Source organism: Ixodes scapularis, unplaced genomic scaffold (assembly GCF_016920785.2).
Source record: "Ixodes scapularis isolate PalLabHiFi unplaced genomic scaffold, ASM1692078v2 PGA_scaffold3__209_contigs__length_174095766, whole genome shotgun sequence".
Lineage (NCBI taxonomy): Eukaryota > Metazoa > Arthropoda > Arachnida > Ixodida > Ixodidae > Ixodes > Ixodes scapularis.
This window is the reverse complement of record NW_024609868.1, coordinates 114,347,344-114,358,423: the sequence shown is the minus strand read 5'-3', so window position 1 is coordinate 114,358,423 and position 11,080 is coordinate 114,347,344. Positions and strand designations below refer to the sequence as shown.

General features: G+C 45.0%; 2 non-coding genes across 2 annotated transcripts; both read left to right on the top strand.

The window, feature by feature from the left end:
* The first annotated feature begins 8,412 nt into the window (after positions 1-8,412).
* On the top strand, positions 8,413-8,484 carry Trnae-cuc. Its single transcript has one exon. It is a non-coding gene; the product is annotated as a tRNA-Glu (tRNA).
* Positions 8,485-8,490: 6 nt separating this feature from the next.
* Positions 8,491-8,562, top strand: Trnaq-cug. Its single transcript has one exon. It is a non-coding gene; the product is annotated as a tRNA-Gln (tRNA).
* The last annotated feature ends 2,518 nt before the right edge of the window (positions 8,563-11,080 follow it).

The following is an 11,080-nucleotide window of genomic DNA, read 5'->3' as shown; positions in this document are numbered from 1 at the left end:
ATATAAGGGGGCATCTCCTTGACTCTGGTGCCCTCAAAAGTAAAAAAAAGAGCGTTCAAGCTTTATTTTTTAATTTTTTTTTATTGGGGAAAGTGGGAAGTATTTCGCAAAAAATGTAACGAAATACATTTTACCCTGATTGTATCGCGATACAAAGTAACATTCAATATTATTTCGATACAGGAATACAGATACTGGTGAAAAAAATGTATCGCGGTACAGAAATAGATACAAAATGTATTTCTGAAATACTATCGCGATACATTTGTATCGCGATACTGCCCAACCCTGTATTAGCCTAGCTTTCTCGGGCTCGAATTTCCCTAGGCGGTGCGATCTTTCCAAATTTGAGGGATCAAGCTGGTTTCCCAGCTTGCTCGAACAAAACTCGATCATTTTTCCTTCTTTTTTCCCCTACGTTTCGGTGCGCTTATCTAGGCAGCTAAAGAGTAACAGATTTGACCTCTGAAGCCTATTTTCGTTGTCATCGCACTGCTTCTGAATATTCCCTAGGTTGACAGGGAGATTTTAATTATGAGGGGTTACAGATGCAGAGTTCGTATCTGTAGTAACTGTGGGTTTATTTACATGATTAAAAAAACGTATGCCGCTGGCTAACCTAGGGCTTGCTTCATGTCGGCTCAGCCCAGTCAATCGCGCTCAGTGTTCTGTCTCGAGCTCGCTCGCGGTCTTTTCGCGAGATCTCGTCTTCTGCCTCTTTGTCCGAGTTACCACACTCCTCCCGCTTTAATCGTTTAGGTGCCAGCGGGAGCTCCAGCATCCGGTAGGCTCGGTGGCACGCCAAGTCTGTCTGGGGGACGCCGGATCCGTTGAGGGTAACGGCTTGAGTGTTCAGTCGGAGGCGTGGCTGCGTCTCCTGCCGGGCCTGGCTGTACCACTGTAGGTGGGGCTCTTCCCGATGAACTCTGCAAGTCTCCAGCTGAGTCCGTCGACACTCTAGGAGTGGCAGCCGGGCCTAAGAGCATCCATGGTGGTGGGCAGGTTGTTTCACGACTTGGTAACTGAGCATCCAGTCGCAAAAGATGGTCCAAGTGAACGGAGACTGTACGTTCCCGTACCTCCACTAGATACCATAGTGGCCCTCTTCGGGAAACAATAACTCCAGGAGACCAAGAGGGTTGGTTCCCTCTCACGTCTCGCACGAGGACCTTATCTCCTACATCAAAATAACGAAGTGATCGTCGTGACTTGTCGTGTGCCAACTGTTGCTGGCGTTGGTGCTTGGTCACAGTCCGTTCCACACTTGGCTTGATTAAATCCAGGCGAGTACGAAGCGGCCGCTTGAGGAACAGTTCAGCCGGTGTTCTCTCTGTGATTGTATGAGGAGTGCTCCGATAGTTCAGGAGAAACCTGGCCAGCCTTTGGTGCTCTGTTTCTGTGAGTGTGTTTCCAGCAGCTGCGTCTTTCTTCCATGCTCGCTTAAATGTCTGCACCGCTCGCTCAGCCGCGCCATTTGAAGCGGGATGGTATGGGGGTGTACGGATGTGCTTCACGCCGTTCATTCGCAAGAAGTTCTCGAAGTCTGCAGAAATGAACTGCGGTCCGTTATCCGAGACAACTTCAGAGGGCACTCCATATGACGCGAAGAGGTTCCGCAACAATTCAGTGGTGCGTGCTGCTGTAGTCGTTTTTGTGGGCAGGACTTCGATCCACTTGGAGAAGCTGTCCATTACTACCAGGTAGTGCTGCTTGTCGAGCTCGGCGTAATCTATATGTATCCTCTCCCACGGATTTCTCGCCCAAGACCACGGGTGTAGAGGTGCAGCAGCTGGTTGGTTCTGCATGGATGCACAGGCGTAGCACTGCTTAATGAAATCTTCAATGTCTTGGTCCAAAATTGGCCACCAGAGATAGTTTCGTGCCTTGGCCTTCATGCGACTGACGCCTGGGTGATTCTCGTGCAGCTCATGTAGTAGTCGTTTTCTAAGATTCGGTGGTACGACGACTCGGCTTCCCCATAGAAGACAGCCTTGGTCCGTAGAGAGCTGCTCCCGTTTTTCGAAGTAAGTACGCAGGTTTTTATCTTGAAGGGAGGTGGGCCAACCATTTAGGGTAAAGTTCAGGACTTTGGATAAGGTCGGGTCTCTCCTTGTTTCCACCGCGATTTGGTGACTTGTGACTGGGAGAAGTTCCACATTGGAGACCTGAAGTACCGACGTGTCTTCGTCCGGGTCACTGGAAGCAAGGTCTAAAGGCAAACGTGACAGTGCATCTGCATTGCCGTGTTCTTTGGACTTCCGGTACACGATGTCATAGTTGTATGATTGGAGAGTAAGTGCCCAACGTTGCATTCGTAGAGCGGCTAAGCTTGGAATTGCTGTTTGGGTGTTGAAGATCGCAGTCAAAGGCTTATGATCTGTAATAAGGGTGAATTTCCGACCGTATAGGTACTTGTGGAACTTCTTCACACCGAACACAATACCAAGTGCTTCTCGTTCGATCTGTGCGTAGTTGCGCTCACTCGGTGAGAGCGTCCTAGAGGCGCAAGCAATTGGCACTTCGTCACCGTTTGGCATGATGTGAGATATAACTGCTCCCACTCCGCTCGGAGATGCATCGCAGGCGAGGCAAAGCGGCTTGCTAGGGTCGTAATGTGTGAGCCACTTGCTTCGCAGCAAGCTCTCTTTTGCCTCTTTGAAGGCTTTTTCACATTCTGACGTCCACTTCCAGCGGCTGTCCTTCTCTAGAAGTTGGTGTAGTGGTTTCAAAATCGTGGAAAGGCCCGTCAAAAATCGTCCGTAATAGTTTAACAGGCCTAAAAATGAACGCAGTTCCATCACGTTGGAAGGCGACGGCGCGTTCTGAATGGCTTGCACCTTACTTTCGGTTGGGTGCAATCCTTGGGCGTCGATTCTGTAGCCGAGATATTCCACGCTGCTCTTGAGGAACTCGCATTTTCGAAGATTGGCCCGAATTCCGTTTGCTGTCAGTCGAGCCAGAACTCGGTCCAACAATTGAAGATGATCCTCCAGAGTACTTGACGTGACCAAGATGTCGTCAAGATAGCAAACTACGTGCTCCAGTCCTTGCAGGATCTGATCCATGGACCGTTGGAAAATCGACGGCGCTGTGGATATTCCGAAATGTAGGCGATTGTACCGGTAAAGACCCTTGTGTGTGGTGATGGTAGTGTAAACCTTCGAGTTGGGTTCTAGTTCCAACTGTTGGTAGGCACTGGTCAAGTCTATCTTGCTGAAGTACTTGCCACCAGCAAGCGTCGCGAACAAGTCTTCCGCACTTGGTAGTGGATAGGTCTCCGGCTGAATGCAACGGTTCACGGTGACCTTGTAATCTCCACAAAGTCGAACGGACTTGTCCTTTTTTGGGACCACCACGATCGGTGCCGCCCAGCTGCTTCTATCAACTTTGGTGATTGTGCCGCGTTTTTCAAGGGCCTCCAACTCTTTCTCCACCACCTCACGCAGGGCGTATGGGAGGGGGCGAGGTTTGAAGAAAATCGGGGCACATTCGGGCTTGACGTGAATCGTTACTTTGATTCCTTTCACCGTTCCCAGTTGGTCGCTGAAAAGCATCTTGTGCTTGGCTAGCAGACTGTCTAGTCCGTTCCGAGCAGCAGACTCTGTCAGTGAGAAGATGTTGGACCAGTTGATGCGGATGTGCCGCAGCCAGTTTCTTCCCAGCAAAGCTGGTCGATCTCCGTGGACGACCACCAATGGAAGCGTCAATGTCTGATCTTCGTAGGTTACCGGAACTTGTGCCTCTCCAAGGACAGGAATGGCGTCACCGGTGTACGAGCGGAGGCGAAGAGTCGAGGGTTCTAGTGGCAAACCGCGCAGCGACTCGTTGTATTGCCTCTCGGAGATGATGGTTAGAGCCGCCCCAGTGTCAAGCAGCATTTTTACAGCATTTCCTGCAATTTGCAGCAGGACTTCGATGCCGTCGCCGACACTGTTGGTGTCTCCATCAACTGGATACAGTGTGACGTAGTCGTCTTGGGGACTTTCTTGGCTGGATATCTGGTGTTGCGCACGTGTCTTGCTTTTGCAAACTCGCGCAATGTGTCCCTTCTTCCCGCAGTTATGGCACACTTCCTTCTTAAAAGGACAGTCCTGGTGAAGGTGATGGTAGCCACAACGGTAGCAGGTGCTAGACGTAGAGGCACTCGACGCTCTTGGCGCCGCCAGCTTTTTTTTTGTTGAACGCGTCTGAACTTGAACTTTTTGAATTCCTTGAATTTGAGGAACTGCCATCTGGGTGAGCTGACGAGCGTCTCTTCTGGCGAGCTCTAACCCTAAGGCGATATCGCATGCTGACTTGAAAGTCAGCGTCCTCTCGATGAGCAGGCGGTTGATGTAATACTCGTCTCTCAGCCCACAAACGAACCGGTCTCTCAAGGCATCATTCAGGAAGTCCTTGAAATCGCAAGTATGAGCAAGCTTCTTTAGCGCGGCTATGAACTCAGCGAGAGTTTCGCCCTCCTCTTGACTGCGTCGGTAGAAGCGAAATCGTTCTGCAATCGTGATGGGGCTGGGCATAAAATGTTGAATGAGTACTTGTTTGAGGTCCTCGTAAGAACATTCAGTTGTTGTTCTTGGAGATACGAGGTCTCGAAGCAGCTCATAAGTCAATGCAGGAAGTGTTGCAAGCAAAATGTCTGCCTTCTTGCCTTCCGGAACCTCATTAGCCGCGAGCCAGCGTTCGAATCTCTCAATGTAAAGATCGAATCGCTCTGACTTGTTGAAATCAGGAACGTTACCGATGTAGGTCATCCTCACCCGGTTTGTGTCAGCGTCGGCGGGGTCCCTTCCTGAAGACCTAACAGTCGTAGCTTCCGCCAGGGTGCTAGAGCAGTAGACGTTCGGGTCGAAGGGGCTTTACCTATGCCGTTGATGCACACGGATGATGGCTGGAACACCCTCGTCGCCAATTGTAGTAACTGTGGGTTTATTTACATGATTAAAAAAACGTATGCCGCTGGCTAACCTAGGGCTTGCTTCATGTCGGCTCAGTCCAGTCAATCGCGCTCAGTGTTCTGTCTCGAGCTCGCTCGCGGTCTTTCCGCGAGATCTCGTCTTCTGCCTCTTTGTCCGAGTTACCACAGTATCTGTCAACTTCGTTTCTACAGCCCTCATCATTGAAAACAGTTGGACAGATATGTCGGTAGCCTTTCGTCCGCTCTCCAATAGCGAGACTGTTGCAGCAAGTTTGTCTGCGAGCCTCGATTCTCTGCACAGCGGCAAGAATACTTATGATTTGCTCACTATCGCTTAGTGGTCCCGGGTTTGCCTCCACGTCTCCGGACATTACCAAAAGGAACCCAGAAAGAAAAAAAGAATTAAGAGTTCTGCAAACAGTAAAACACAGCCACTTTCACCAGGAAAGTTTGTTGGGGCATGACATCGCAATCAAAGTCAGATTTCTACTTCGGGAACACACTGCATTCAGAAGGTAACCAACCTGAAGTAGCGACAGGTTTTCCATTGCTGTTTGTCTGGCGGCGCCGTGCCCCAACTGACTATTCATTCCGGTCGGCTTATGTCCCGCCGGGAGAGGAACTGTGTGATGTTCCAGTGCTTGATTGTTGCCAGATGCTGATGTTGAACGCTTTCTGGTGGATCCAAGTTGGTGGCGAAAACGCCCGAGGAAATTCCGTGACTCTCTCAAGGACCATAGATGACGTGTCACAAGCCAGAAGATGGCGGTGCAGGAGATTTCCAGGAGGGATCGCAGAAAGGGCCATGGTCACCAACACCTGAAGAGGGAGAGGTTCTGCTTCGATGTTTGTCTCGCGACGCCGTGCCAGACAAACAGCGTTTATGTTTCTGAATTTTGGATGTATATTATGCGCTTAAAAGGGTTACAACAATCTCTAGTAAGAGAAATAGGACGATATTTAGATGAACAAGCTCGCAGAACTGTCTTAACCTATACTTCGTTCCAGCTTAGGTCCGAGCGCTGCCGATGTTATGAGCCGAAGGGCCAATCAAACAGCAAAAGAGGCACAACGTCATGGCGTGCTCTCTGCAGTTGAAAGGACTAGCCGGTATTCGCCGTCTCTCTGTGCGTGCTCCTCCACCGGCTCGTCCTATCAAGCGCAGAGAGCACGCCATGATGTTGCGCATTTTGCACTGTTTGATTGGCCCTTCAGCTCATAACATCGTCCGCGCTCGGACATAAAGTGAAACGAAATGTAGCTGAGTTGCACTTTTACATCCGCAGAATCGGGTTGGAAACAATGCATTCGTGCGAAATTTTAAACTCATTTTCCTTGAAATGATACGTGGAACAATATTTGCTTCTCTTAGAAAAATAAACCAAACATTAAATTTTATTTTAGGAAGTTATTGTAAATTTGTAAATTTTCGCAGTCCCGTTTTTTTTTTTGTTTTTTTGTACAGTGTTATTTTAATTAATACTTATTCCTTTTATAGGTGAGACTTAAGCAAGTGCCGTCTTTACTGTGTATTTATCAGGCTTACATTAGATGAGGGAATAACGGTGGCGGAAAGCTGGCGAAGCTAACTAAAATCTGTTAACTATTTGTTTAAATATTGGTCTTATGGGCCATGTCGCAATTGGGAAATTCACGGCAGTTATGGTTAGAGGCAGTAGCAATTCAAACCATTTTCGGAATACCAATGGGCTTTGAAATACTTATCAATAAATTTCCGCGTTTTTGTCGCCTTACTTCGAAACTGTACAGAGAAAAAGCGTTGAAACTTCCGTCCGCAATAATCTATAAAATGAGTCGCGTTGTCCTTTAGCACTCCTCGTCATTATTTCGGTAGCCTGTCCTAGGCAGATGTGCCGACGTCTCCCTGCCAAAATAATGACAAAACACTCAAAACAAATACGTTACTATTTTACGCATCAATATATATGTAGGGGAATTTCGGCGCTCTTTCTACGTCCAGTTCTGAAATATTTTGTGAAATACGCAAATATTGATCAATGAATACTTTGAGAACTGTAGATATCATCTGAAAGACGTTTACAAATCTCTTTAACGCGAAATTAGAGCGCAGCTCTTGAGGAGGAGGAGGGGAGGGTGCGGAGGGGAGGGTATGCCCCTCCTCCTCCTCAGTACAATTCAGATGGGTCTTGGCGTCACGTGACGTCAGCTTTCCCACTAAATCCAGCGGATAATCTAAATTTGGTTATGGACGACGTGAGACGAAGTCATGTGACGTCGTTTCCCCCTGCTAAATTTAGCGAAAAAACTAAATTGCTGTTGAGATCACGTGACGTTGGTTTTCCCTCCAAATTTTGCAGAGAAATTGAATTTGTTCATGGATCACGTGACACGCAGTCATGTGACGTCGTTTTCCTCGCTAAATTTAGCGGGGAACCTGAAGTGATGTTGAGGTCACGAAACGTCAATTCTCCCGCAAAATCTAGCTGAGAATCTGATTTTGTTCATGGGTGAGGTGACACAAATACATTTGACGTTATTTTCCCCGCTAAATTTAGCGGAAAATTTGACGTCACGTAACCTCAACACAAATTCAGGCTCCCCGCTAGATATGGCGGGAAAACTGGATTGGTATTGAGGTCATGTGATGTCCATTTTCCCGCTAAATCTAGCGGAAAAACTGAATTTGTTCATGTGTGACGTGACATAGTTGTGTGACGTCATTTTCCCCGCAAAACTTAGTGGGAAACTTGATGTCACGTGACCTCAACACAAATTAAATTTTCCGCTAAATTTAGCGGGGCGGTTACGCCGACACCGACGGCGACGCCGACGCCGCGAAACCCGGAAACGGGCACCTAAGAGCTGCGCTCGAATATATCGATTGTGCATATATAAATCATGTTTGTATGTATATCAATCGGATATATCAAGCGTAATTTCCCATAATAATGACAATGTAACATAACCCATTAAGCCAATAATTTTATAGTTAATTTAAAAAAAAATGAATAACTAGCCAAGTTACTGCGTCGGTAATTCTCTCATCTTGTGAGCGCCAAGTCTGATAGATGCATAATGAAGATGGCACGCGTGTGACTCTCGCCCTTATTTAAACACAAAAATATTCAAATTAAAATTAAGCACACTGTTTATCGCAAATTTTAAATCTGTGTTCGCGTCCCAAGAAAATATAAATATTCGCGTGCCCTCATAGTTTGTGCTTTTTCCAATTCACGAAATTCGCGAACATTGAAGGCTCGAGAACGTTAAGGGTTTTACAGAATTGTTTATACAATACAAATAAATTACCAGATGTGGCGACTATTTTATTTCCTCCGAACAACTGAAAAAAAAATATATATACAGCAAAAAGTAAGCAAGACGTGAATTTCGATAAATCTTACCATCCCTAAGGCGACCCCTTAATGGGTCTCATCGTATAATGGTCTTTCGAAACACTCTCGTATCTGGAGTACCGCCAGACGAAAAGCAAGTTTTTTCCCCGACGTCTCCGTTCCGGCGTGGTCTAGTGGCTAGGATACCTGGCTCTCACCCAGGAGGCCCGGGTTCGATTCCCGGCGTCGGAAGGATTGGGTCTCATGGTGTAATGGTTAGCACTCTGGACTCTGAATCCAGCGATCCGAGTTCAAATCTCGGTGAGACCTTTCTTTTGAAAACCCCACATAGTTCACAAAATAACAGTCAGTGCGTAGGCGACCTGGTGAGAGTTTACGATTATTTTTTTTTCCTTGTTTGCTTCGCGGATTTTACCGCGTGGAAAGCAGAGGTATTGGCTCGGTGCCTGGCAGGTCCTCGCCCCTCCCCTCCCCCCCCCCCCCCCTTTTTTTTTTTAAAGTGCAGCAGTGCAGCACATTTATAGAACAAAGATGGCAAATGGGTTGTTTCATCTCAACTAAGGCAGAAATATTGGGTCGAATTTTTAATCTTGACGAAAAAGTAGATATATTTTGGGGAAAACCCTTCCGTAACAGGTGGTGCAAACCGCAAGTTCGGGCGATTTTTTGTTCTCGAGTTATGGACATTTTAAGCAGCCGAAGCGCAAACTGACCTTTCTCTCACCTGTCCAAGGTGTGATGTTTCACTCTTTTCAACTTTTTGCCGTTTTTTGGCAGTGGAATATAACTTTTTTCGGCCACTCTCAGAGTAGGGATTAAGTATCGTAAATATTTTATTGTGATTATTTATCTGCACCTCTATTTTAAATATTGTCAAAGTTTGATTAGCTCTTCCGTGTAACCCATTTAGGATATCGTAACATATTTAGTACTTTCAGAAAGCTGAGAGTATGCTCTTTTTATTGATAAAAAATGCAATTATGTGTGTAAAAGAGAAAGGGTAGTGTATTATCGTAAGGCAAGGACTATTTAAAATTGTTTGCAAGTTGGAGGTTGATTTTTTATAAAACAAACCACCTTTTATTTGGCTGACTTTTTTTTCTTTAGCTAGCTATTGCAGTGCTTTATAAGCTAATATAAATAGAAAATGTAATGTATTGTTTGTCTGGCAGCTATAAAAGCTTGAAGTCTGATTTTGTTTGACTGTTTTGTCACTAAGTCAACTTACTCGCAAAAGTACACTAATTAAAAATTGGCGCCTCTTTTTTTTTAATAGATACCTGTGCACATATTGATTCTCTGATAAATATTATTATCACTACTATCTATATAAAATATATTTTAAAAAATTGGCCAATATGACGTTTTTAGATGATATTTGTCAGTCTATCAGCTCTTCCGAGTGACCTACATGAGGTCTCTTTACATATTTATTATTGACAGAAAGCTTAGAGTACACTCCTTCTAATGATAATAAATCTGATGTTGTGTGTAAAAAAGAAAGGGCAGTATTTCCCCGTAAACCAAGGATTATCTCAAAAATTTTGCGAATTGGAGGTCGATTTCCTAAAAAGCCTACCTTTTATTTGGCTAATTGTTTCCTCTAGCTACCTATGGCAGTACTTCATAAAGTAAAAGGAACATAAAATGCCATATTTTATTGGTATGGCGGCTATAAAAGCTTACATTTTGTTTTTGTTAACTTGTCACCAGTAATACAACTGACTCACAAAAATACACTAACTCATAATTAATTTCTTTGAAATTTTTTAGTAGATACCTGTAAATTCCTTTAATAAGGAAAGATGCAAACGGCGAGTTAAGCGAATAAAGCGTCTAGGTCATATCTTTAATGTTTTTATTGGTTTTTTGATTGGCAAATCGCCTTTGTGCAGCTATATTTAACGAAGTTCAGCAATCTGTGCTGCGTGACCTGAACATTATATTTTTACGAGCTTTGGATCACCGTAAAGCTCCAATTAAGCTCTTTCTTCTGAGTATAATTTAGATATTTTGCGCTAAACATATAACGCTGAACATTCGCCTGAAAAACGAATATTTAGAAAAACTTGTAAATTTCAAGTCGATTTTAAAAAAAAGCTTTTTTTATTTTTTATTTACAGGTCGGTAATATAGCAGTCTGTCAGGAACTACCAACATTAATTGTAATATATTGTTTGTATGGCCGCTGTTAAGACTCGAGTCTCGTGCGATGAGAGTTTTGAACGGGACTTCGCATAGACGCTCAGCTGAGCAGAATTGTGACCTATGTAAGGTTTTCTATTTAATGTTAGTACTTACCTCAATATCTAAGCGTAAAAGCCAGTGACGCAACAATATTTATCCTAATAATGTTTATTTACTTGACACTGGGGTGATTTGCCAGACGTGTGAGCTTCGCCCTACGTATTGACGGGGAAGATACGTAACATCTAGACTCCCGGACAAACTTAAGTCAAGAGGGAAACTTTTAAGTAGCCCGGCATGAATCACTGAAAATAGAAATAAAACCTAAACACATGACTAACACATTTGAAACCTTACAGTCTACGAAATGTTCGTTATTTTACGAAAGAGTCCGTATGTGCACAAAATGAACCGTAGTTCCTAAGCGTCAGATACTAAATCGTACATAAGTATATGCCCTGCATATCTGTTTGGCAAACGAACATATGACAATTGCCTTTCAAGTTCGGTATATCAGACTCAAAGCAGAAAGCAAAAGGCCCAAGAAGAATTCTCTAACGACCTGCATTCCTCCTATTTGGGAGGAAGTAAGCGCTGTGCCCGCACTCGTGGGTACGGACTTCTAAGGAACTTTTTAAGT